General features: G+C 43.8%; 1 protein-coding gene across 3 annotated transcripts in view; it reads right to left on the bottom strand.

The window, feature by feature from the left end:
* The window catches only part of FRS3 (fibroblast growth factor receptor substrate 3), a 97688-nt gene extending 75195 nt beyond the window's left edge, over positions 1-22493 (bottom strand). For 2 of the 3 annotated variants that reach the window (XM_069238410.1, XM_069238408.1), the window contains exons 1-2: positions 22367-22493; positions 20909-20952 (exon numbers count right to left, since the gene is read on the bottom strand). The gene's annotated coding sequence lies outside the window, so the exon portion shown is untranslated. The other variant, XM_069238409.1, reaches the window with a different exon arrangement.
* Between the last annotated feature and the right edge of the window lie 1419 nt (positions 22494-23912).

Raw genomic sequence — 23912 nt, 5'->3', positions numbered from 1 at the left:
GGACCAACTTCTATACACAAAAGACTTAGCTAGAGTTAAGACGAACAAAAACTATCAAGGCGGAATGGGAATGGGGGAGCAGCAAGCATCAGGGGTACCCCCTGTCTTCATTACTATTTGTTCTGGTGGTGGAAATGCTAGCACACATGCCACCTCAGCTCAGCACTGTGACCAGAAAACAGAGATAGAGATACACTGTCAATCTATTTTCTCTGTATGCAGGAGACCGATTACTTTATTTAGCAAATCCTACAGTGGTCTTCCCGCAACTCATGGACATACTGGAGACGTTTAGGGAGCCATCTGGGTTATGCATCAGCGTACAGAAGTCCCTCGCATTTCCAATGAGTAGCCTTGCGGTGTGTTGCTGTGACAGACTCCCACGGCTGGACATTCCTTGGGAGACACACTCCTTTGGAGACTTGAAGATAATGGTGACACAGAACAGACATGGCAGGATTTAAACAAAGGTAAATGGTGTATAGGGCTACAGAAGTCATTGGATCTATGGGTCTTCTTTCCACTGTCTGTGGCAGGCCGGATAGCCATAGCTAGGATGGAGGTATTGCCTGGAAGTTTGTATTTGTTGCAATGCAGTATGTATGGATTCCCACAGACAAGAATCAACAAGCAAAGATCGATACTGATTACATAGATCTGGGGCAGAAAGAGTAGGGTAAAAATTTATATTTTAACGTGTACATATGAGGAGGGCGGTCTGACCGCCCCGGATATGATGGTATATTATAAAGTGGCCACCTGCAATAAATGGCCAGATGGTTTGACCCAGGCTGGAGCACAGATAATAAACTATTAGAAGACTCACTGACAAATGAAGAACTTTGTCATGCCCATTCGGAAAGGCCAGACTGTTAGTCAGCGTCTCAAATGGTGCAAGACATGGCCCGAGTGTGGAGGCTCTACTGTCAAATGTAAGGTTGCAGCTACCCATACAAGTGAGACATGCTAGAATGGCATCTCCCTGTATTTGTAGGAGTGGGGACACAGATATGCTGCGTGACAGCAGGGGGATCTGTTTGAACTGTGTGTGGTGGGGTCCTTGGATAAAGCAATGAAAGATTTAAAGAAGATGAGGAATGGTTTCTCCACTATCATGCTTTATGGTGGGTGCCGCAACAGCTCTACTGGGTGGCACAAATAATAGAGGGAACTTGAGGTGCAGGATAGGGTTGCATCACACGGCTCTATAGAGCTGTATGGATTAACACACCCAAAACTGAGCCGTCAGAAAAAGGGAAATTAGAGGTGGATTGTAGGGAACAATACGCCAACAAACAATGACAGAACCTACATGACCCCGGCAATGCTTTACAGATTTGATTCAAGCAAAGATACTCACTTGTCTTAAGTGTGATAAACAAAATACTACATATTACCACTTAGTGTGAGACTGTGTGCATGTTCTTGATTATTGGAAAGGTGTGGTGGACAGGTATACTAATGATCTCCAAACTGAGGTTTGGCTGCCACCACAGACTCAGCTAGGTATCGATGCTATCAAATCAAAACACAAAGTCCAGGACAAATTTGTACAATTTACTTTATTGCTTGCAAAAAGACGTACTGTGATCTGCTGGTTGACACTCAGAAAACCACTGGTGGACAACAGGATAAGAGGTGCTTAAGAATGGACTACAGCAAAGGAAATAAGAATGAAACTTAACAGGCATGACAATAAATTACAGGACGACCTGAAAGCCCTTATCCAGCCTGACAGTCCATACCCCCCTGACAAAAGACTCCCATAAGTACAGTGACGTATGACTGGGCCCCAGATAATGATAATACAATATGTTTTCAGAACTTAGTGGCTGTTGTGATACATGTATTCACTGTACAAATGTGTGACTAGATGCGCCTTTGGCCTGTGATAATTTCAGTGACTCATCCGTGCTGAATCGCTGTTTAAAAGGCACATCCCAATTGTTAAATTCATTGTTGACCGTTTGTGAAGAAACGTAATAAAACATATATAACATAAATTACAAAAAAATAATATGGTTAGCCAGTTATCCTCCAGTAGAGATTTCTTAAATATATTTTACAAGGGCAAATATGAGAAGATGTTCCACTCTGGTGTAATGCAAAGGACATATTTAACACCTATCTAGGTGCCAGCAAAATGGTTCTATGAGTTGACATATGCTACTGATTAGTGGTGGTCAAGCCATTGAAAGCTCAAGCCTGGCCCAAACTGAATAGCTGGCTCTGGCCAGGTCTTAGTTCCCATGGGACTGGTGAGTTGAAACAGAGCCGAATCAAGCACGTCAGGTTTTGATAGCTTTCTTTTTTCATGCAGTTGTTCAAAGACAAAAGCTGCTAACAACTTTTTCACTTGAACGTTTTCTAAATGTTGTGCGAAGAAATTATATAATCTAATGTACTAAATTGACACACAAATGTTGAAGATACAACTAACCTTTTTAAATTGGAAAATGACTATCATATTTTTTACTGTGGGGCTTTGCACTCTGGGTACCAGAGGGGAGGATAGAACGCACTTTCTGTAAACAGGCCTTTAAATCTTATCTTGTCACATTTGCTGTGCATTCAAAGAGAGGTCAAATGTCAAGCTGTGTCTTCAAGGGAGCAACAAATTGTTTTCTCATTGTTGAACAACTTCACTGGGATTATTTGAACATTGATAAGAACTCCTGACAGATTTTTCTTCTCCTTCTGTATTTGTTTTTAAGCCCTTCGCTGCCAGGCCTTTTCGCCCTTAGGTGCCAGGCCTTTTTTGGGCTATTTGGGGCAGTTCGCACGTAAGCCCTCATAACTTTTTGTCCACATAAGCTACCCACGCCAAATTTGCGTCCTTTTTGTCCAACATCCTAGGTTTCTAGAGGTACCCAGAGATTGGGGGTTCCCCTGGAGGAGACCAAGAAATTAGCCAAAATACAGCGAAAATTTGGTTAAAAAAAAAAATGGGCACAAAGGGGTGTAGAAGAAGGCTTGTGTTTTTTCCCCTGAAAATGGCATCAACAAAGGGTTTGTGGTGCTAAAATCACCGTCTTCCCAGCTTTTAGGAACAGGTAGACTTGAATCAGAAAACCACATTTTTCAACTCAATTTTGGCATTTTACTGGGACATACCCCATTTTTACTATTTGTTGTGCTTTTAGCCTCCTTTCAGTTAGTGAAAGAAATGGGTGTGAAACCAATGCTGGGTCCCAGAAAGTTAAACATTTCTGAAAAGTAGACGAAATTCTGAATTTAGCAAGGAGTCATTTGGGTGAATCCTACAAGTTTTTCCTACAAAAAATAACAGCTAAAGTAAAAAATATTGAAATTGAGCTAAAAAAAAAAAAAAAAAAAGAAAAAAGAAAAAAAGCAATTTCTCTCACGTTTTACTCTGTAACTTTTCCCTACGATGTCAGATTTTCAAAAGCAATATACTGTTACATCCGCTGGACTCTTCTGGTTGCGAGGATATATAGGGCTTGTAGGTTCATACCGTAACCCAGAGCCCATAAAGGAGCTGCACCTTGCAATGGGTTTGTTGTATACCGAGTATGCAGCAATTCATTTGGTGAAATATAAGGAGTGAAAAATAGATAAAGGAAAACCTTTGTATTTCCAAAATGGGCACAAGATAAGGTGTTGAGAAGCAGTGGTTATTTGCACATCTCTATATCCAAGGGTCCCCATACAAGTATGTGAATTAAAGGGCATTTTTCAAATAGATGTCTTTTTGACACACTGTCTTACATTTGGAACGAAAAAATGTAGATTAAGACAAGGGACAATAACACTTGTTCTTCTATTCTGTGTTCCACCAAGTCTCCTGATAAAAATGGTACCTCACTTGCGTGGGTGGGCCTAATGCCTGCAACCGAAAACGCAACATGGACACATCACATTCTTACATGGAAATCTGAAGTGAATCAGGGGTAATTGCTCCATCTGCCCACCGGTGGGAAGAACAAATTTGGCCCCATTTGTTTGGGGTATGGTTATACCCCCACCCTCATTTTTTGAAGAAAAAAAAAACAAAAAACGTCCCTGTCGAGCTTTCTGCCCCCTTAGGTGACAGATGGGCCTTCCAAAAATAGGCTAATCAGCCCATAGGAGGGGGGGGGGGGGTACGGCAAACATGGCCAACAGTAATGTGCCTTCATGAGGAGTGACCCTTGCCCAAGGGGCTCCCCCCCTCTCAAACAAAACACACACACACCAATCCCTGGTGCCTAAGTGGTTTCTGCCCCCTCCATCCCTGCCCAAGGGAGGGGGGTGCTTGGCCATCGGGGGGAGCGCTAACACTCCTCCCTTCCCCCGGCCAGGGCCCATGGCAAGATGTAACGGTTACGTCCTCGGCACCCGAACAGTGCAAACAAGGACGTAACCGTTACATCCTGGGCACCAGGGGGGTTAAAGACTGTCAGAGTGTCAGGCAGAGGCCAAACAGCTGGGTCCATTTACCACTGGTCACATGGCTAGATGCAGGAAAAGGCCTCTTGTAACTTGTTGTGAACCTATCGCTTTAACAGGAAGTCAACCTAATGACACAGAGTTCACTTCTTTGTCCTGGGTAAAATAGAGAGCACGTCCAGTCCTTTCAGGATCTTCTCAGGTCACAGATAGGAGGTCCAGTTCTCTTCTGTTTTCACTCAGGTTCAGGAGTGTTCTGGAGTGGGTGCCTCAAGGATTCACATTTATGTCTAGCACAAGCTCATGAGCGGCAATAACTACTAGCCACACCCTAACCAATCGGATAAAAGTTCAAGGGGTCAACCCTACTCACTTTAGGCATTTTCAAGATGGCAAAAGTTGTTAGCTACACTAAACTTGCGCTGTATGGTTGGGGGGGTTTGTTGTGTGAGTGGCAAGTGTACCGTGGGAATCAATGTTCTCTCAGGCATCGAAAAATTTACTCGTCCACTAGCTTTAGCAGGACCAGCTATTTCTAGGGCCTATTTGACCTTTCTGGAAAGAGAGCACACGCTGACAAAAAGCAGGTGTTCTGTTCTTTCAGAAAGTGAATGAGCAATAAAGATGCCTTTAACTCTCGTTTTAATCTGGTCACATCCATTGTGAATTCAAAGACAGAGGTCAAATTGTATGTCTTCTAACAAACTGCTGCTTATTTTATCCTTCTTTCTCCGACGACAAAGTTAGAGGATTTTGTAAAATGGACCGTCTGGCAAGGGAGAGTGAAAAGAAAAGCTAAAGTATGTCAGTTTTTTCTAAAAGTTGAACATCTTGTAAATGAAATGCACAAATATATATATATTTTTAAAATAGAAGTTAGGAAAGCACATTTATTTGGTAGTTCTGATGTGTGATTTCAATAGGATTAAAACAAATCAAACACTTTCTTTGGAGCTGTGCAAGTGAGAAATATTTGCTGCAACTGGACTTCTTTATGTGGTCATTTGTACACTATACAGTTTAATAAGTAAAAGTGCATGTCAATGGGAACCGTTATGGCCATTTAAAAGGGAAAATGTGTTGTCTGCACATGACAGTGTAGTACCACATCATGCTTCAGCAATATATTTATTAAAAGGGAGAGTTTGTTTTTTTAAACATGAACTGAGAAACATCCTGTTTCCGTCCTGGTGACAATGCTATCAGTGAATTAAGAGGCAAGTCAGGAATCATGTGCACCCTATATGTGGGTTGTAATCTTATTATAAATGCAGCAAAGGTTTAGTCTGTTAAACAAAAGACATTTCTGTACAGCAGACACGCTGAACTCGCATACCTGAAGGTGCTCCCATGATAATGAAGAAAATTGTGAAATACAGTATTTGCTCAGTGTCACACAATTTGAGACCAGTTTATGGGTCAAGTGTCTTACAGTTAAGCAGAGTAAATTGTTCAAGTTACTAGACCTGGCTTTTCAAAGCCTGCTTCCCACATCTAACACTAAAACACAGTTTGGGGCAGTCACTGTGCCCACTATAAAAGCCAGAGACAGAAGTTTGGTAGAACAAAAATAGGGTTTTCCAGCAACCAGACAGTGGATACCCAAGAATTGTTTTGGCAACCAGTTTCCTTTTCTTTTAAGTGCCCAAAAAGTGTTATTTGTAAACCCATCAGACCTGTCAAGCAGCATTTGATATTCAAGCAGGATTTAACACTATAATGTCAGAAAGGATACTCACCGCCCCCAAACCTGCATATTCTAGGAGGTTCAGAGTTAAAATCTGTACTCATTCAGGTCAGCCAATTGTTTGCTCCTGGGAGGCACTTCACATCTTTTTGACATCTATTCAAATGCTGATTATTGTCTGGCAGAAATGGGAAACCAAACGCAGATTCAGCCTTCAGGAACTTCTGGTAGGGAAAAGGCAACTTTCTAAAAGTTGATTTTCCTAAATATTTAAAATGACTACCACTGAAATTATTTTAATACCTATTGAAAATAGTGTTTGATCTAGCCAGTCCCATTCCAGAGATATCGTACTAGGATTTTTAAACTGGAATCTGGCCTTCTATGTAGGACCGCTAGACCTGACACAGCAAAAAAAATAGTCTTTGGGTGCTAGTCACTGTAAAGATGTGTTAACATTAAATTTCTACATTTTCTACTTTGAAATAACCATGCACCCTGCCTTGCCGACGACGAGGCCTACATAGGGGCGGCTTATCATTAATTTAAAAGGTAGGTTTGGGACTGTCAAAATGGTTCATTTTGGCAGGCCACATTGCAGTTTTTACACTGCTGCAGTCAGGCTACAATGGTAGGCCTGAAGCCATGTTTTACACGGTCACTGTAGGGCAGTGGTTCCCAACCTTTTGACTTCTGTGGAACCCCCTTTTATCAATACTGGAACCCGGGGACCCCCAATGAATCATTATTGTAATGCACCCCCCCCCCCCGAGTCATTAGTGAAAGCTGGGGAATAACTCTGTTAATATTACTGAATTTTCTAAGCAGTCACAGACCCCCTCAGCAGGCTTTGCGGACCCCCGGGGACCACAGGTTGGGAACCACAGCTGTAGTGGATGCACAACAGGTGCTGCTGTCCACTAGTAACAGTTAACACACAGGCACTGGATACATTTTGTTCCATATACTAGGGACTTATAGGATAATTAAATATAGCAAGTAGGATTATGCTATTTCAACCATATTTAAAGGGGAGCACAGGAACTCACTACTGGCCAGCAGGGATAAATGCACAGGATTCTAAAACTAGCAAATATATAGGGTAAAGCAGAAGGCGAAAAAAATCTGTGTTGACCATGCAGAAATGACAGATTGCCTACATTCCCCCATCTTTTATATACCTTAAAAAGTTATTTACAAAAATACTTATACCACAATTATAGCTCCCACTTTGATACTTTCGGGCTTAGTAAAGGTGTTATTTGATGTGACAATTAGCAGCTCATTTCTTGATTGAATAAAGATTTGACAGTTATGTCAAAAAATATATATTTTCAGGTCCCCTGAACGAAGTTAAGCATCAGTCGTTACAAATGGGATTTATAAAAGGCCACACTTATTAGTGATAATGGCCTGTCTGCTACGGGAAAGGTGACTTTTGCTGTCCTTATCACATAATTCAGAGTTTTGATAAGGTGTACTGAAAGTATTTTGCAGAACGTTTTTAAATAAACTATATTGAACAGTTCAGGATTCAGTATGAAGAGCTCAGACGAGGATTCTGATGCATAGTATTATTTCTGACAGTTTTTAATTGGTTTGAGGTGACTGGTGTTTATTTACCTTTGTTTCTGTTTTATGATTCAGCACTGGAGCCGCTGTTTTGGTGCATTAGGCAAAATGTAGACTACTTTAAAATACAGAATTATTTCTAAGCAAAGGATTAATCGGTAACTGTCGCTGGTGTAGACTATTTCTGCTATCTACTTCAAGAAGAAATTTGGGTTCTCAAGTTGCCCAAGCCAGGTATCATTTATGAAGTGCTGAAAGAAAGTGAAGATTTAGAACATCAGAAATGGTGAGGTTGAATTTTTTTTTTTTTTTAGTTTGTGCATTTAAATTTGCAGGATAAATTAATGCTGTAAAGAGCAATGTTCAACCTACGATTCTCTATTTCAAAGCATTTATCGCCAATTTAAAAACCAATGTTAAAAATTGTGAATAAAGAACTAAAGGATTCACTATGGGAAGAAAGGAGAGCAGAAGTAAAGCAAAATCTCAACTTCTGTCATATTTAGAATTGGTGTGCAAAGAGAATCACTAGTTCCAAGACAGGATGTCTGAGATGCCAGAATGGTGTTAAGTTATCTTGTTTAGAGAGAAATTATAATGGCAAATCCAATCTTGCATGGTGAAATTTACAAAAACTCTTGAGCAACTGCATTTAGAAAGAAGAATCATTTTACATCTACTATTTTTATTTTCAATATTTATAGCACACTGATACCCCAATAGAGTTTCCACACACTCAATAACATTGCAGTATCCGAGGTCAGTATATGAAATAAAAAGTCTTGTTTTTAACGTCTTAAAAATAATTTGTTTTGAGGCACTACTCCAAAGAAAAACAATTTCAGTGTTTGACTGCTAAGAAGGCCAAGGACGGACTGCCATGATGCATGCTTTTGATAGTGGGAATGGATACTAGCAAGACTGTAGTAAATTGAGGCTATGGTTTGGAAAATAAGGGCTTTTGCTGTTAAAGAAATGATGAAACAACGATGACACACGTATAATGCCTTTAAGACATCTATTAGCTACTGCCAGTCAATGGAGGGCATGTAAATGAATAGATAGTGAAGAACATGGGGGTATGCTCAGCAGTAGTTTGGGTGCGATATCTTGAATAAGTTGCAATCCAGCTCACAAGAACTTTGATTTAAAGAATTGAGTAATCCAAGAGACAAACGATAGTCTAAACAAATGTGGAATTTGTATTACACAGCATTCCGATGTAGTAAAAACAAGTTTACCCGGTTTGAAAAGAAAATAATGAACCCAGCATTTCTTGCTTAAATCACTGTGATGGATGTTGTGCCAAATTCTGTTGAAAACCCACTGGATATCCACAGAACTCATGGTCATCCTACAATTAACACCTGTGTTTTATCACCATTTAGCTTCAAAGTACTGTCTTTCATCCAATGTGTAGTTGCTGACATACAAGAATGGAATTTATTTGCCAAGCAGCCAAGGGTTTAGTTGAAGGAAAAGAGGATCTGGGGCTCTTTAGAGAAAGACATCATTGTAAATCCAAAAGGACAATATAAGTTCAGCTAAGGACATTAAATGTAAGTGGAATAGCAAGGGCTCAACTAAGGCTCTATAGGAACCCCACACCTTTGAGATTTGGTGGAAGACCTAAAGGGAGGAAGATAGAATACTTGGACTCTGTTCCAAGGAAGCTATACGCCAGTAACCTCAACACGTATACCAGTAATGCTGAGATAGCAAATAAGAGAATGGAGAGAAACTGTATCTCTAAATAACCGTCTATCATGCATTTATATTAGCCTGAATAAAGAACTGTCATTTGTTAAGTCCAACACATGAAACAAGTTTGGCTTGTGGGATCGATTTTTTTTCCTTTTTTCTCAAATTTAAGTATATATTTAAAAACATATGAACAGCACTAATGCCATCAACTGAAAGCACGACTTGAGACTAGAATACTGGCATTATCCAGTAATAACAGAATGGTCAAGCCTGAGCCTACCAGTTAAGGATATTTGGGAGGCCACTTCCAATATATTTGTTTTTACAAAGTAGACACTTGGATAAAGAGGATATTCTTGGGTGAAAAGTGAGTGTGTAAATGGTCACTGCCAACGCTAGATACCTTGTGGCCAAGTACATGTAGCAGCATGTCTTAGATGAAGTTAAATTTGAGTTAGCATTCAATTCTATTCAGTGTACATTTTAACTTTTTGGAAACTGGAATATATGGCAAAGTTTGGTCTATAATATAATTTCAACTTGAACTGTGCTGTAGAATGATGTAATTTGGAGCGGTCATAGCCCTCCACAAATCCCTGTGATTGAGTGGATCTGTTAAATGAAATTGTCAACGTAGGCTTTCTACCATGCATTTCAAGAAGTCGTGGCTGTTGAATACTGGGACTGATGGTGCTTAAAATGCATGACGGCAAATAAATTGATTTGAAGCAAGTGAAAGATTGTTACCCACAACTTATGAGTAAATTGCTAAGTTAGTTTTAATCGTGAAGAGTGAGAAAACAATGTTTATTCATAAATAGCTAAATGTTTTATGGAAGCAGATTGAGAAATGGTTCAATAGCTTATTCACACAATGTATTCCCATTCACAGAAATAATATCCACTTCCATTTTGTCTGGTCATCAAACGACCTTTGTGTACAGAAGCTAAAAGCTTTATCCATATAAAGCCATTTGGGTTAGTAAATGGAAGATTTTAAGGAGAAGCATAAGAAGGGAAGAGGTTGAAGAGGAGCAAGTACTAAGCATATGTCAGAAACAAAGAGTTGTGCTTGACACTGACAGAAATCAAAGCATAGCGATTTCCATCCAAGGATCCCTGGATTTCAAACGGGGGTCATTTGTAGACCAGCAGGTATTCTTTCAGAGTGGGCTTTGTTCTGATTTCAAAGTTCTTTATGCACAATAGTTCACTACAGCAAACTTTGGCCTCTCTCTGTCTAATGCGATTGTTCATGGGTTCTAAAGGTTGCCAGTTTCTGAGCTAATTGGGTTGCAAGGACTTGGGAAAAATCAGGGCAGTGTATGTTTAAATGTGAGAGAACAAAAAGGTATGAAGGGGCATTCATTTATTTTGCACCTTGATCTGAAGTTAACTTTAGATGTTGCAAGTTCACAATCCTTTATGTACTGTGACCTTTAGAGAGCTCTTATTTCTGTATGAAGCCATTTATTATTTCCACTCTTACATTTTAAGGCTTAGATAGCATTCCACTACAACCTCTATTTTGGTTAATACATTCCATAGTGAGTACATCATCTCTATTTAGCTTTCGATGCCAGAGTCTTACAAACTTTCCATAGAATCTTTTATGTAGGGTCTTGTACCATGTGCAAAAGAAGAGAATGTGGAAGAGATTCTCTGCTTGCCCACTACTGCACCCACATAGATTTGATTTTCTTTGGTCCCATCGACATTAAATCTTGCCATTCATAAAAGCTGCTGGTCTTCACTTTCTGTGAGTTTGCTTATATGTGGTTCTACGTGATTAAGAGTAGTTTAAGATATCGACCCAAAGAACGTGTTTAGCTTTCCACTTGCATGTTTCCTTGTTCCAATAGATCTATTTTAGCTGTCATTTTGTTCATGACATGCTTTCTTCTTGCTCGTGCCCACAAACAGCTCTTTCTCCAAGAGCCATTCTGCGCATTCCTTTCGGTTCCATTTCTGGGATAGTTGTCCATGATCCACTTCTGCATAGATTAGCAAATCTTGCAACAGTGTGCAGCCATCTCTTCTCCCTTTGAAGCACTTTGCATATGGGTACTCCAACTGAATGGCATTACTAGGTTTAGTTCGAGATACATTAAACGCTTCATTTTTTCCAATGGCATTTCCTGCCATCATAATATTCCTTCTCTTCAACTTGTACAGTAGACTTCCTTACTCCATCATTTTTACTTTAGTCATATTTACCTTGATATTGTGGCATGGCAGAACGTGACTGTCACTTGGCTAGTTTTTGCTGAGTATTTGGTGTACCTGCAAAACGCACAGAGTAATGTACACATAGTAGCAGTGGGCTTTACTGTTGCTTATCATTGGGACGTCAGTGCTAGCTGCACTATGTTTATCTGCCATCCCATTGATGTATAACGTGGAAAAAAAGTTGTGTCAACAAGCAACCTTGTTTCATCCTAGATGTTGTGGGGAACGTTACTGTTAAACTCCCATTGTTACCATAATTAACCTGGGTTTGATTGTGGACAAGATGGGGGTTGACATCAATGATATCTTCCACAGTTTCTCAAGTTTCGCATGGTTGAAGGCAGACAAGCCTAAGAACAAAGCAAATAGGGATCCTCTCTTATTTGGTGTATTTTTTAATTAAGTGTTGTGAAATGAAAACATGACCCACTGTTTACAGACCTTTGTGAAAACCACTCTGTTAGGATGTGATGCGCTGCGCAAATTGAACTTGCCTTCTGCATCAGTAAGATTAATAAAGACGTAGGACATGGGGCCCTGGGGCAATCTTTTCTTGTGTAATGAGACGCTATCGCTTTTGCACCAAGAGGTCAGGTATGTCTCAATAAATTAAGATTGTTCAAAGTAGGGGAAGTCAGCATATGGGCAAATGTTTGAAACATTAATTTGTTATGAAGTAAGGGACTGGTGCTATTTCACCCATTTCACTTGCCTGTTGTTGTTTTATGGTGGGGAACAGTCAAGGATTTCTTGCATATCTGGGTCTGCTACATGCATTAGGACTTATTTTGTACGTTTCCTTGTGTTTTTTGCTTAAATTTTATTTATCTTTACATGCATGCTGACAGAGTTGACGTTAATACTACATTTCTTGTGGTTTAAAAGGTATTTTTTAATGAATCTGCATTACGCTTCCTGAACATCAGTGTTTAAAATTAAATTGTTAACTAAGAAAAATGTGTGTTTCATTAGGCAGTTAAGGTAATCACTTGTCACCAGGGAGCACCTCAAAAACATACAAGAGAACACATTGGACACAACATATTTCACACACACACACACACACACTGACCCTGCTATGCCATTTCAGTATTGACAGCAGAACTCAGAAAAGTAAAATGCTATGAAGATGAGTCACACAAATCTTCAACAAGGAATATTAGGACAAAACATCTCACATTCAGTCAACACAGCCCAGGTATGTCTTCTAGCTGGCTATTACGCTGTCCCAACCGCCCTTGCTACTATGAGATCACATCCATATGGGCGTGGCTTGCCGGCCAAGATGGCGGGCGCAAGCTAAGTGAGCTCCGAGGCGGCACCCTGATTATGCGTAATTTATACGGAATCGGGGAGACGATCAGTAGCTGCACACACACGCATCCGTGAGCGGGGTCCCCCAGGAGTTGGCGGAGCCAAATCGGGCAGAACAGAGGAGCGGCAGGAATGCTGCTGGAGCTGCTGACTCACGGGAAGAGGCGGAGGGAGTGGCCTGCCCTGGGGCGACCGCACGAGCGAGACCTTTGGCGGTCCGACTCCCGCGGTGGTGCCAACAGACCTGGACAAGGCCAGGAGGAAAGCAGTGAGCCGGATGGTGGGGCAGTGAAACGGCTCTGTGCCCTGTGAGTCACGGTGACCTGCCAGAGTTGGTTGGTCGTGATCTGGCTCTCGCTGTCAGAGGAGAGGAGTGTATCTGGGACGAGGGCTGTCGCTGGGCCCGGATTCGTGCGGCATGGCGCAGAAGGCAACGGGTAGGAGAGACGCTGCCCATCCGGCTGGCCCTCCCTCCTGCAAACTTTTCAGCTGCGCTAAAGCTGCCAGGCGCAGTCGCAACTTGCCCCTGGGGGCGGCGACTCGACGAGTCCCCCACGAATTTGGATAATGCAGGAGGGGAGGCTGCTCGTGCTGCTGCGCCTTGAATGCCATACTGCGCATGCAAGCGGGCCTCCTGCACCTCTTGTGGACGATGCTTTATGGGCGTCCACGCTCGTGAACTGCGTTGATGCACATTGCCCCCCCGCCCCCGACCACATAATGCCAGGAGTGCGCTACCTTTGCTCTGGGGCCAGGTTGCAGGCACCGCGGACAGAGGCATTAACTCCTGACAGCAACAAGTTGGATGCAGTGCTGGCAGCCGTGGAGCGCCTAGGCACCTCCCTAGACCAGGCTCGGACCTCGTTGGAGGGCAAAGTTGATAAAGTGGCCAGTGGCCTCACCCTGCTTCATGTGGATCACCGCAAGCTAGCGAACAAAACCCACACATTTTGGCCAGCTCCATGACTTGCCACCCAAGACGGACCGGCTAGATGCTTCGCTGCAAAATGCACTGGACAGGATAGGGGTACTAGAGCACCCTGTAGAAGATGCAGAAGGACGCACCAGAAGAAACAACATCAGAGTAAAAGGCCTCCCGGAGGGCGTGGAGAGCCCAGAGGCAGTCGCCTACGCTGAAACCTGGCTTCAGGAGCTGGTTCCAGAGGGTTCATTGATGCCCTTCTTTTTGGTTGAATGTGCCCATAGAGTCCCCACCAGAGCCCCTCCACCGGGCGCTGGGCTGCGCCCCTTCCTTATCCAGCTGTTGCATTACACAGACAGAGACATCATCCTGCGAGCAGTGGGAACACTCCTCACAATCTGAGTGAACAACAATTTGGTTATGATATTCCCGGACTACACCATTGCCGTACAAAGAGAGCGTGCTTCCTTCTTCCCAATAAGTCGTAAACTCTGCGCCCTTAATCTGTCATACTCCTTTCTCTTCCCAGTTAGGCTTCGACTAGTGGCTGACGGTACAACGCACTTCTTTGGTACACCGTAAGCGGCCTGGGACTGGCTGGAATCCACGGACCTGATCAGCCAACGGGGCGCAGAAATAAGACAGACCAGTGGTGCGGGATCTACAACCCCGTAAATGGAGACACCGTAAGAGGCGCATGGCTGCCTCTGGGGAGGTGCTACACGCTCCAGACTGGAACAAATTACACAAAAGCGGCGGTGTGCACTACAATCTGCAGCAGCCATCAGTGTCCTCTCAGTTGCCTCAGATATAGAAGCGGATCTTAATAACTCTAATGGAGAGGATGGCTTCTCTACCGAGACATCCTCTGAACTTGGGTCATCCATCCGTCCGGAGGTGACAGCAGACTAACTACTCTGATCTTACTAAATTGTCATACATTTGTTTGTTTCTCAGCTAGTGGTGACGTTAAATGTAATACTTGAGAAGCCACACCCTGCCACAACTCAACTCTATCCCTGAAATACCCCTACTATCTTACTTGCGATCTCACACGTGATTCGGTGTCGCTGGTGCCGACCTCTGTGCTCCCCGCGACCGGTCGCTGAGCATTGGGCGGCGTACTGCCCTATGTCTCCATACTAAATGCTACACTCTGCAACTGTTGGCTACCCGCGCTTATGCTGGTCTAGGGGTTACTAAGATCCTATCATAGATGTGCAGGGGCAGTATGTACTGGTGCACAGACGCCTCGCTGGCCATGCAGTGGCGCTAGGGTCCATATATGCTCTGAACACAGATCAAGTGTCATTCTTCCACACGTTACCCAGCCCCTTTCCCGCTGGAGTGACTTCCCCTGGCTATAAGGGGCGACTTTAATTGTGTCCTGGATCCCTATTTAGACCGTTCTTTCCCACCACTGCCCACTGCACCTACAGCTGCACATGCGTTCCGTAACTGGCTCCAGGACTGGCAATTATTAGACTTATGGCTCCAACGTAATTCTAATACTAGCGTTTACTCGTTCTTTTCAGTCCCACACCAACTACATGTCCGTCTTGACAGAATAATATGTACAACTAACATGTACCCCGCGGCGCTGGGGTCCGAGTACTTGGGCCGCACTCACTCAGATCACAATCCACAGCTTTTACAACTGGGATGGGATGTATCTACCTCAAGTGTCCCCACCTGACGACTCCGCCCGGAACGGTTAGAGGACGCAGCATTTAAAACATCGCTAGACAAGGAGATTCCGGAATATTTCGAACACAATATGGGTACAGCGTCTTCCGGCCCTGTTGAATGGGAAGCATTTAAAGTCTTCATCAGAGGTCACTGCATGGGTACGCAGTGGAATCTGCGGACATCTATTGAACACGACCCGACTAGAGTTGAACAGTTCCTGATGAAACATGAGCAGAACGCTACCCAACACTCCTCAGCCTCTCAACAACTATCAACTGCACGAGCAGAACATATATCCTTGTTAGAGAGATTGCGTTGTTTAAATTATGCAGCTCATTCGGCCCACACACATGCCACAGCCGACAGATCGGGCAAACTGTTGGCCTGACTCATTCGCCAAAATCAAGACCGCAGCCCTATTATGGAACTCCGCTCAGCAGTGGGGAACATGCTCCACACTCCTCAAGAAATCCACTCTGAGCTCACACGGCCCTATATAACACTTTATCGTTCCACAGTGACAGCAGACCCGGCGGAAAGCAATGACTTTTTCTCTTTGATTGCTTTACCCCACTTGACAGATGACCAATGAGAAGAGCTGGAAGCGCCCCGGACACTATCTGAAATGCAAGATAGTATACGAGCCTTATCCACAGGCAAAACTCCAGGTCCAGATGGCCTCCCGTCCGACTTTTATAAGACCTCTGCAACACTTGCGCCTCTCCTCTGTCTTTATGAGGAAGCACTGAGTGTGGCATCCTTGCCTGCTTAGCAACGTGAGGCGCTGCTGGTGTCGCTCCCCAAACTTGGCAAGGATCCGTCTGAACTAGGCTCCTACAGGCCATTAGCGATGCTCAATACTGACTACAAAATTCTGGCCAAGCCTCTGGCAACGCGATTGGCACCACCGGTCCCTCAACTGGTGCATCCGGACCAAAATGGCTTTGTGCCAGCACAGGACACTTCACACAATATCAGGCGCCTATTTAGGGTCATGAAATAATCAAAGCGGGATTGGCCTCGAGCAGGATGTCTGGTACTCGATCTGGAGAAAGCCTTTGACTCTTTGGAATGGTCTTACCTATTCGAATCCCTACAGCAATTTGGTCTCGGCCCACATTTCCTACGCATGGTGAAGATGCTGTATACCTGGCCCCAGTCCAGGGTCAAGGTCAGCACAATCATCTCTGAATCGATTGAGGTGGGCAGGGGTACTCGACAGGGCTGCCCACTCTCTCCACTACTGTTTTCTCTGGCAATGGAGCCTCTGGCTGTGGAACTCCGAAGGGCCGGAGAAGCATGGAGCATCCCATTAGGTGACGGCCTACACACCATATCTTTATATGCAGATGATCTTTTTTTGTATTTCAGAGACATTGATAATATCCCTCCCGAAATTGCAGTCATTCTGCAACAAATCACCGCCCTCTCCGGCTTGCGCGTTAACTGGTCGAAATCATGCCTGTTCCCCTTTAATCCACATCTGCCGGATCCAGGCCTGTGACTTTCCGGAAGTAGTGTCCCTTGGCAACCCAGGACGTTCCGATATCTGGGTATACAGGTATTTCACAAGGAGGAGGACCTTCATGATGGCAATCTCCGGAGGGCAGTGCCATCTATTCACTCTCAAATAACCTTTTGGCAAACACTGCCGCTCTCAGTAGCCAGAAGAATTGCCCTCCTAAAGATGGTAGTGCTTCCTCGCCTATTATACTACTTCTCCAACTTACCCTACTATGTCCCAGCCAGCTTCTTCAGAGACTTGAAACCTAGAATGATGGAATTTATCTGGAACAAAGGCCGATGCAGACTGGCGTTGAAAAAACTCTACTCACTTCTGATCCAAGGTGGCCTCTTGGTGCCAAATATGGAGCATTATTACTTGGCCTCTCAACTTCAATGGGTGTTGCGTTGGCTGGCAGGCCTTCAGCTTTCTGACACTGCAACCAGTTCCCCACTCTGGACACTTGCGCGGATTCTGCACCTCTTCCACCCCCTTACAAACGTGAGGTCACCTGTAAAGTTTTAAATAAATGTGGCTTACTGTTGCTACCGTAGGTGTTTGCGCCTCATAAGTGACACCATTCCCTATGCACCGGCTCTGGCACTACTGGGCACACAACGAGGCACACAGCTCACGACCACTGCCGAACTGAGGCCTTGGCTCGCGGCCGATCTACACACACTGGGCGATCTTTACAATGAGAAAAAGCTCATTCCGTTTAGTGAATTGTCAGCAGAGATAGGACTTACATTTGGACAGTTTCTGCTGTACAATTCATTGATGATTGCACTATCACGTGGATGGGGAGATATGGCAACTGAACCCTCAACACACTTGCTAGTGCAATACATACAAGTTATGGGACAAGGCAGACACCTGATACGGTGGTTCACCGACGCGCTTAGAACGCACACACTATATACCCACACTGCTCTGAGCGCTAAATGGGAGGTTGATTTTGCTGAACCCTTTACTGAAACAGCATGGGCGGTGGCACTATCCAGCCATACTAATGTCTCCCGCAATTCCAGATTCTGCCTTTTCCAATTTTACATTATTGACAGAGCTTGCCTGCCTGCATTAACAAATACTTCAATCGTGTAGACGTTGCTTGCCCCAGCTGTAACCCAACAGGGGCAGATATCCTTCATATGCTATGGTCTTGCCCTTCCTTAAACATTTATTGGCACAGAGTAACGTCATGCCTATCAATATGCACATCACACCCACTGTTAACTGATTGGTCATCCTGTCTCCTTGGTCTCTTCCGAAGAGATAGAAAACTGAGGGCTATCACGAGATTTCTGGACCTAGGACTTCTGATGGCCAAGCACCTCATCACTAAAAGATGGAAAGCCACTGAGCCTCCATCCGTACAATCCTGGGAGCGCTCCTTTCTGATATGGGCGGAGGCTGACGGAGGAGCGATACGTAGCGAGGATGCTATGGACATACGTAAATATTCTCTGTCTGCTAGTTGGGACGCGATGCTGACCCATTTACATGAATCGGAACAAGGCACAGACAATGAAGACACAGTTGTTCGTAACACGGAATTAGTACTGGAGTAGGCAATTCATATGCTAAGATTGTTAACTGGACCCTTAATGGCATACTTTCCTATATAAACCTCTTACGTACAAAACAAATTAATAGCAGACCATTTCACTGGCGTACCTTGGATACAGGTGGAGATACTGTTATGCAGATGCATTGGGAGGCCCTTGGGCGGCGCGTTGGGGGATATCTAAACCAGGCTCTAAGTTTTGTTAACTGTTTTTCTTGTTTCATACAGTTCTCTTTACTATATATAAAAAGAAAAAAAATTAGATCACATCCATATACTTAGATTACGGACCTAAGAAAACGTTTAAGCAAATGTTAAATCCCTACAGCTATACCAAACTTCTACAGTCAATTCTGATTATTAAAGAAGTCTAAAATACAGCTTGATAACTAAAAAGTACTTTTCTACGAGCATCACTTTTACAATATTGTCAGCTCAATTGCATTAAACAAGGAGTCTTCCTAAGACCTGCATTTTTGTCTTGCAATAAGTAGAGATATGGTGCAATGAAAAGGATGCAGGGAGATACACTTTATCTTAGCCTGTAATGTGACTGTACCAGTCCCAAACTTGCAAGCTACACCAGGTGCAAGTAATGTAGCTGCTGGCTGGCCATTCAACCTGTGAAATTTCGCCAGGCTTTTGGGGGCTATTATCGGCTGTCAGCAAACTTAATTGAGTGTTGTGTCTTTTTTGGTAACACAGGCCAAGGTAGTAGCTTACTTCTCAGACTCACAGTTGTGCACTTACAATGATTTTCCTAGGTGACCTCCTTTCCCCCCGTTAACTCAGATTTTGCTTCTCAAACAGGCTTAACATCGGATTTAGAGTTTAGCCTGAAGAATTACGGTGCATTTGTTCTAAGAATTATGGCCCAAGCCGGTAGAATTCATTTTTAGTTCTTCCGCCCAGTGACAGTTATCTCCATCAAAACAGCTGTACTCATTGTCCAGTTCGACCACTGGCAGAGAAATCTTTGACAGAAATCCCAAAATTGTCCATTGCTACAGGCAGAATTTCTGCAATGTGTCAGCACAAGTAATGTATTCCCAAAGTGGGTAAACTTTGCTAGTGGATACGTGTCTAGACTCCCTAACAGACTTGTGACATTGTCAAGCATGTAAGACACCATATTTACCTTTCAATTAAATTCCATTTCAGCTGTAGTCTCACTTGATTAGGCAATTGATCCACCGCCATTCCAAACAGTGTTGCCTTCACAACTTGGCAAAGCTGATGGCAGAGTAGGAGGATCACCACGAATAGGACACCTAGGATACTGAATATCTGCTGTTATCCTACTGGAGGGTGAAGCCTTCAATTTTGGGAGGTGTATTGTTGCTGTATGCTTCTAAATCAGATACTCAATTGGGAGTAGCAAGGGGAGAAAAAAAAAAAAAAAAAAATCACCCATTCCTTTAGATAGCCATCCATCCATCTCAATGACAGACTCAGTGGGAACATTTGATAAAGATTTTACAAGTCCCTTCTATTAAAGGCAAATACGGAAATTAATTTTGTGTGTACTGTGCTTGAGGACAAATATGGTTAGTTAGTTAAACTCTTAGCATTATTCTCAATTTGCCAGCACTAGAAGCCATGACACCCTTCACGTAGAAACAACAACTGCGAAAAAGTCTAAACCAATGAGTGAAGCGCTGAAGTGCCCATAGAATTTGGAACTCCATTCTCATGAACATGAAAACTACTAAGCCTTCTGAATCACTAAAAAGTCATCTGACAAACCTACTTTTCCAACATCATTTCAACATAGGGAAAGCACAGATTGCCCAGATAAATGTTCCTCAAAAGACAGTTTGCTGCGATGGCATGTACGAATTCCCAAATGTAGGTTAATGCAAGCATTATACTCGGGCCACTGGAATTATGCTGCAGGAGAGGGACAAATTATGCTTCAGAATTAAGTTATGCAGCAAGAAAACACATATTATGAGCTATTATGTGGCACATTTTGTAATATTATTACTTCATTATTTCATCATTTTTAAACTTGGCAACACTGCCTGGGCATTGTTTGTGCCTCATTTGTAACAGATTAACATCCAAATATAGTAATAAGTAACAGAAAGGTGACCAGTCCAGTCTTGAAAAGGACCTTTGAGCGCACTGCAACACACCCTTACAATTTCAGAAACTTTTGAGCTAGAAATGATTTTTTTTTGCTAAAATCTGACAATTATGCAGCAGATGATGGGATATGTCTCAAGTGCGGTAAATCTGTAATTTTGCAATAATCGCCACGGCCGCACAATTCCAGTGTCCCTGATTATACTATACAATGACGTGAGTACTGTAACTAAATGTACTAACCTTCCGTGCATACGCCTAGATAAACCACTCCATTACTCCGGGATCTAGTCAGCGCGATAAAAAAAAAAAAAAACAGCCAAATTAATAGGGAGCACAGCATCTTTACTTGTTAAAAAATAGTTGCCACTGTATAATTTCCATCATTCATTTAACGAAAGGCATCTTCCAAAAATCACTAACACATGGCTCATGCAAGAATCTTTCTTTTAGCTTCCACTGGAGCAACGATGTGCAAAGTTCCTACCGAACAGACACATATGCATTACATGTCAGTGTAATGCAGAACAACACGTGGATTCGTTCTAAACATGTTTATTCACAACACTGCAACCCACTGTATGATCACAGTGTGCAGTTTGCCTGAATACAGATAAATCTTGCTTGCTCACCTGGATTGTATATGTTCCTAGTGTTGAACTGTGCATGAAGGAAACCACTAAGATGCCCTAGAACAGGCTACCTCTGGCTGACCACAAGTAATTCGTCGTATAAAAACCCATTCACGTAAAAGTTTAACCAAGCTGCCTACAAGGGGACAGAGGACATTGCTCAAATTTAATCTGCCAGAGAAATGTCGGTGTTTCTGTCTGCCTGTATGTCAGGTGTCTTGGAGCGGTATTTAGTGTGTTGGGTGAAGTATGGGAGGATTAACTAGAGATTCGGGATATGAACTTGGACTTTGCACAGGATTTTTTAAATGAAAATTCAGAGGAACGTCACACGGTGATAATAGGTATCAGAGAACGAGCGTCAAACACTTCTGTGGGGGAGGTGGTTGCCACACACACGTTATATTTAATTACGTTATAGCAGCGTTTTAAGGTTTGCGTATGAGGACATATCAAAAGCACACAACGTTTTTTGTCCTAAGACTTAATTCATCTAGTCCGTTCATTCTAGGGCTTCTAGTCTTGGCGTAGTTCAGTTTAACCATTTGGGTTATCAACCTGAAAACAGTGATTACTAAATAATGCACAGTATCGGAAAAGTTGTATCCTCAGGGAGTCAGGTGATAAACGAAGGAGAGTTTTGGGATGGGTCCGCGGTATTCGAGAGCGTTGACACGGAGCAAGGATTAAGGAAAAGGAGACCATACTGATTGACAGTGTAGGCACGGTGACATCTCACAGCATTATAAAGGGGTTCACGCACGCAGGGCTTCGTGTAACTTAGGCGGGGGCATGCAGTATTCAAGAGGATTTCATGCAGTATTCCAAGAGAGCCTCGCGTTGTATTTAAGGGGGATTCACAATATTCAAGTGGATTACTTACATAGTCTTTGGTGCAAATGTGCACAGTACGGGAGGGAGGGGGTTGACACAATATTTAGGAACGGTCACGTATTTCTCGTATATAATCTTTCCCAATCAGTGCTCCTCCCTTCTCCTTCACAGCCTTCCTCCTGTGGTCCTCCTTCACCCTCGTCAACACCCTCTATCTTCCTGACTCTCTGCTTACCGGGGGTTGTTGTCCGTCTTCCCTTGGTCTCCCGCCGCCTCAGCGCGCAGGCTTCTGGATCGGGGTCAAGGGTCACAGACAGCGGAGCGAGAGGTAGAGATGGAGCGTCTGCGAAGAGCAGCGAGACACCCGGGAGGGATAGAAAGTCTATAAGGCGAAGCGAAATATGGCAACGGGCAAGCACGCCACCTGTCTGCAAAGCTAGAGTAGCGCTCGCGTGTACCAGAGGAGGACCAGCGAGTTAGGATGGGGAGAATGTCTACGAGGAGCATCGAAAATAATGAACCATGGATAGAATGGTTAGTGCAACGGAACAACAATAAAGCGAAATCTGATAAAGAAATAGTGTAATTGTAGCTCTGATTTTGCTCCGCTGCACGCCGTTTTGCAGAAAAAAAAATGTAATTTTTTTACAGCAAGCCACCAAATGCCGCATGTTTGAGTTTTGCATACTTAAGCATAAAAAAATGTCTAGCATTCGCATCAAGAATTTTCAATTCTATGTCAGGATCGGAGGCTTCGGATTATGCTTCTCCTTCTTGGCTGTTTATTATTTCACAAACCATAGCAGCCAATAAAATGAAATTTTTTGAAAAACTACAATACCCATAAACATGACACCATAGCATCACTACCAATCATAGTCCATACTGGTAATTGTATTAGTATTCATATAGCGCTTACTACCCCTGACAAGGCGTGGAAGCGCTTCAGTGTTGCCAGATTGGGCAATTTCCCGCACAAATGGGCGATATTTTTCCCATTTGTGCGGGAAAAAAAAACAATTGCGGGAGCCTGACTGTTGGGCTATTATTAGCCCTGTGTGCGCAAAATTGTTTGTGGGGCGGCGCCGCCGGAGATGCATTGCCCAGGCCCCGCCCCGTGAGATAGGTGTCCTCCCCCGACCCCCTGGACCCTCTCAGAGCCTGCCTGTGCGGCCGGCAGCGCAGGCTTCTGCTGCCTCTGTGCGACTGCGCGGCGCACACAGCAGGCAGCAGCTGCGCGCCGCGGCCGTACGGTCACGGTGTTCAGCTCTGTTCAGTGGGGCAGAGGGCCGTCAATCAAGTAGCGGGCGAAAGCTCTACCAATTGACGGCCCTGCCAAGAAGTATTGGCCTGCCCGCGGCATTATTTAAAATGCCTGCGTGGGTGGGCGCTGCGTGGTGCGAGCCGAGGAGCGAGCGAGTCAGTCAGTGTGTGGCACACTGTTTACTAACTGGCTGCGCTGCGCACGTGGTGGTGTCGTCTGGTGTGTGTGGCTCTTCTCTTTTTGGGCCCTGCTGCAAGTCTCAGCCCTCAGCCTGCACAGGTGTGGTGGTGGTGCCCCCCTCCCCTCCTGGAAAAGTCTCTTTTGTTGTGCGCTTAAGCCTTGGACCCCGAATTAAAGCCAGCGCCCAGCCCCAGAGTGCGTGATTGGGGCCTGGTAGAGGGGAGACACCCCCCCTGGCCCCTTCCTGTTGTGTAGGTGCTACCTACGACCCCTACCTACACTGACGTGCGGCTGGTTGGTGCGCAGCTGCAGAAGACAAGGTAAGTGTCCTTCAATT

Source organism: Pleurodeles waltl, chromosome 6, assembly GCF_031143425.1.
Source record: "Pleurodeles waltl isolate 20211129_DDA chromosome 6, aPleWal1.hap1.20221129, whole genome shotgun sequence".
Taxonomy (NCBI): domain Eukaryota; kingdom Metazoa; phylum Chordata; class Amphibia; order Caudata; family Salamandridae; genus Pleurodeles; species Pleurodeles waltl.
The sequence above is the reverse complement of the archived record's forward strand: the minus strand, read 5'-3'. Positions and strand labels throughout refer to the sequence as shown.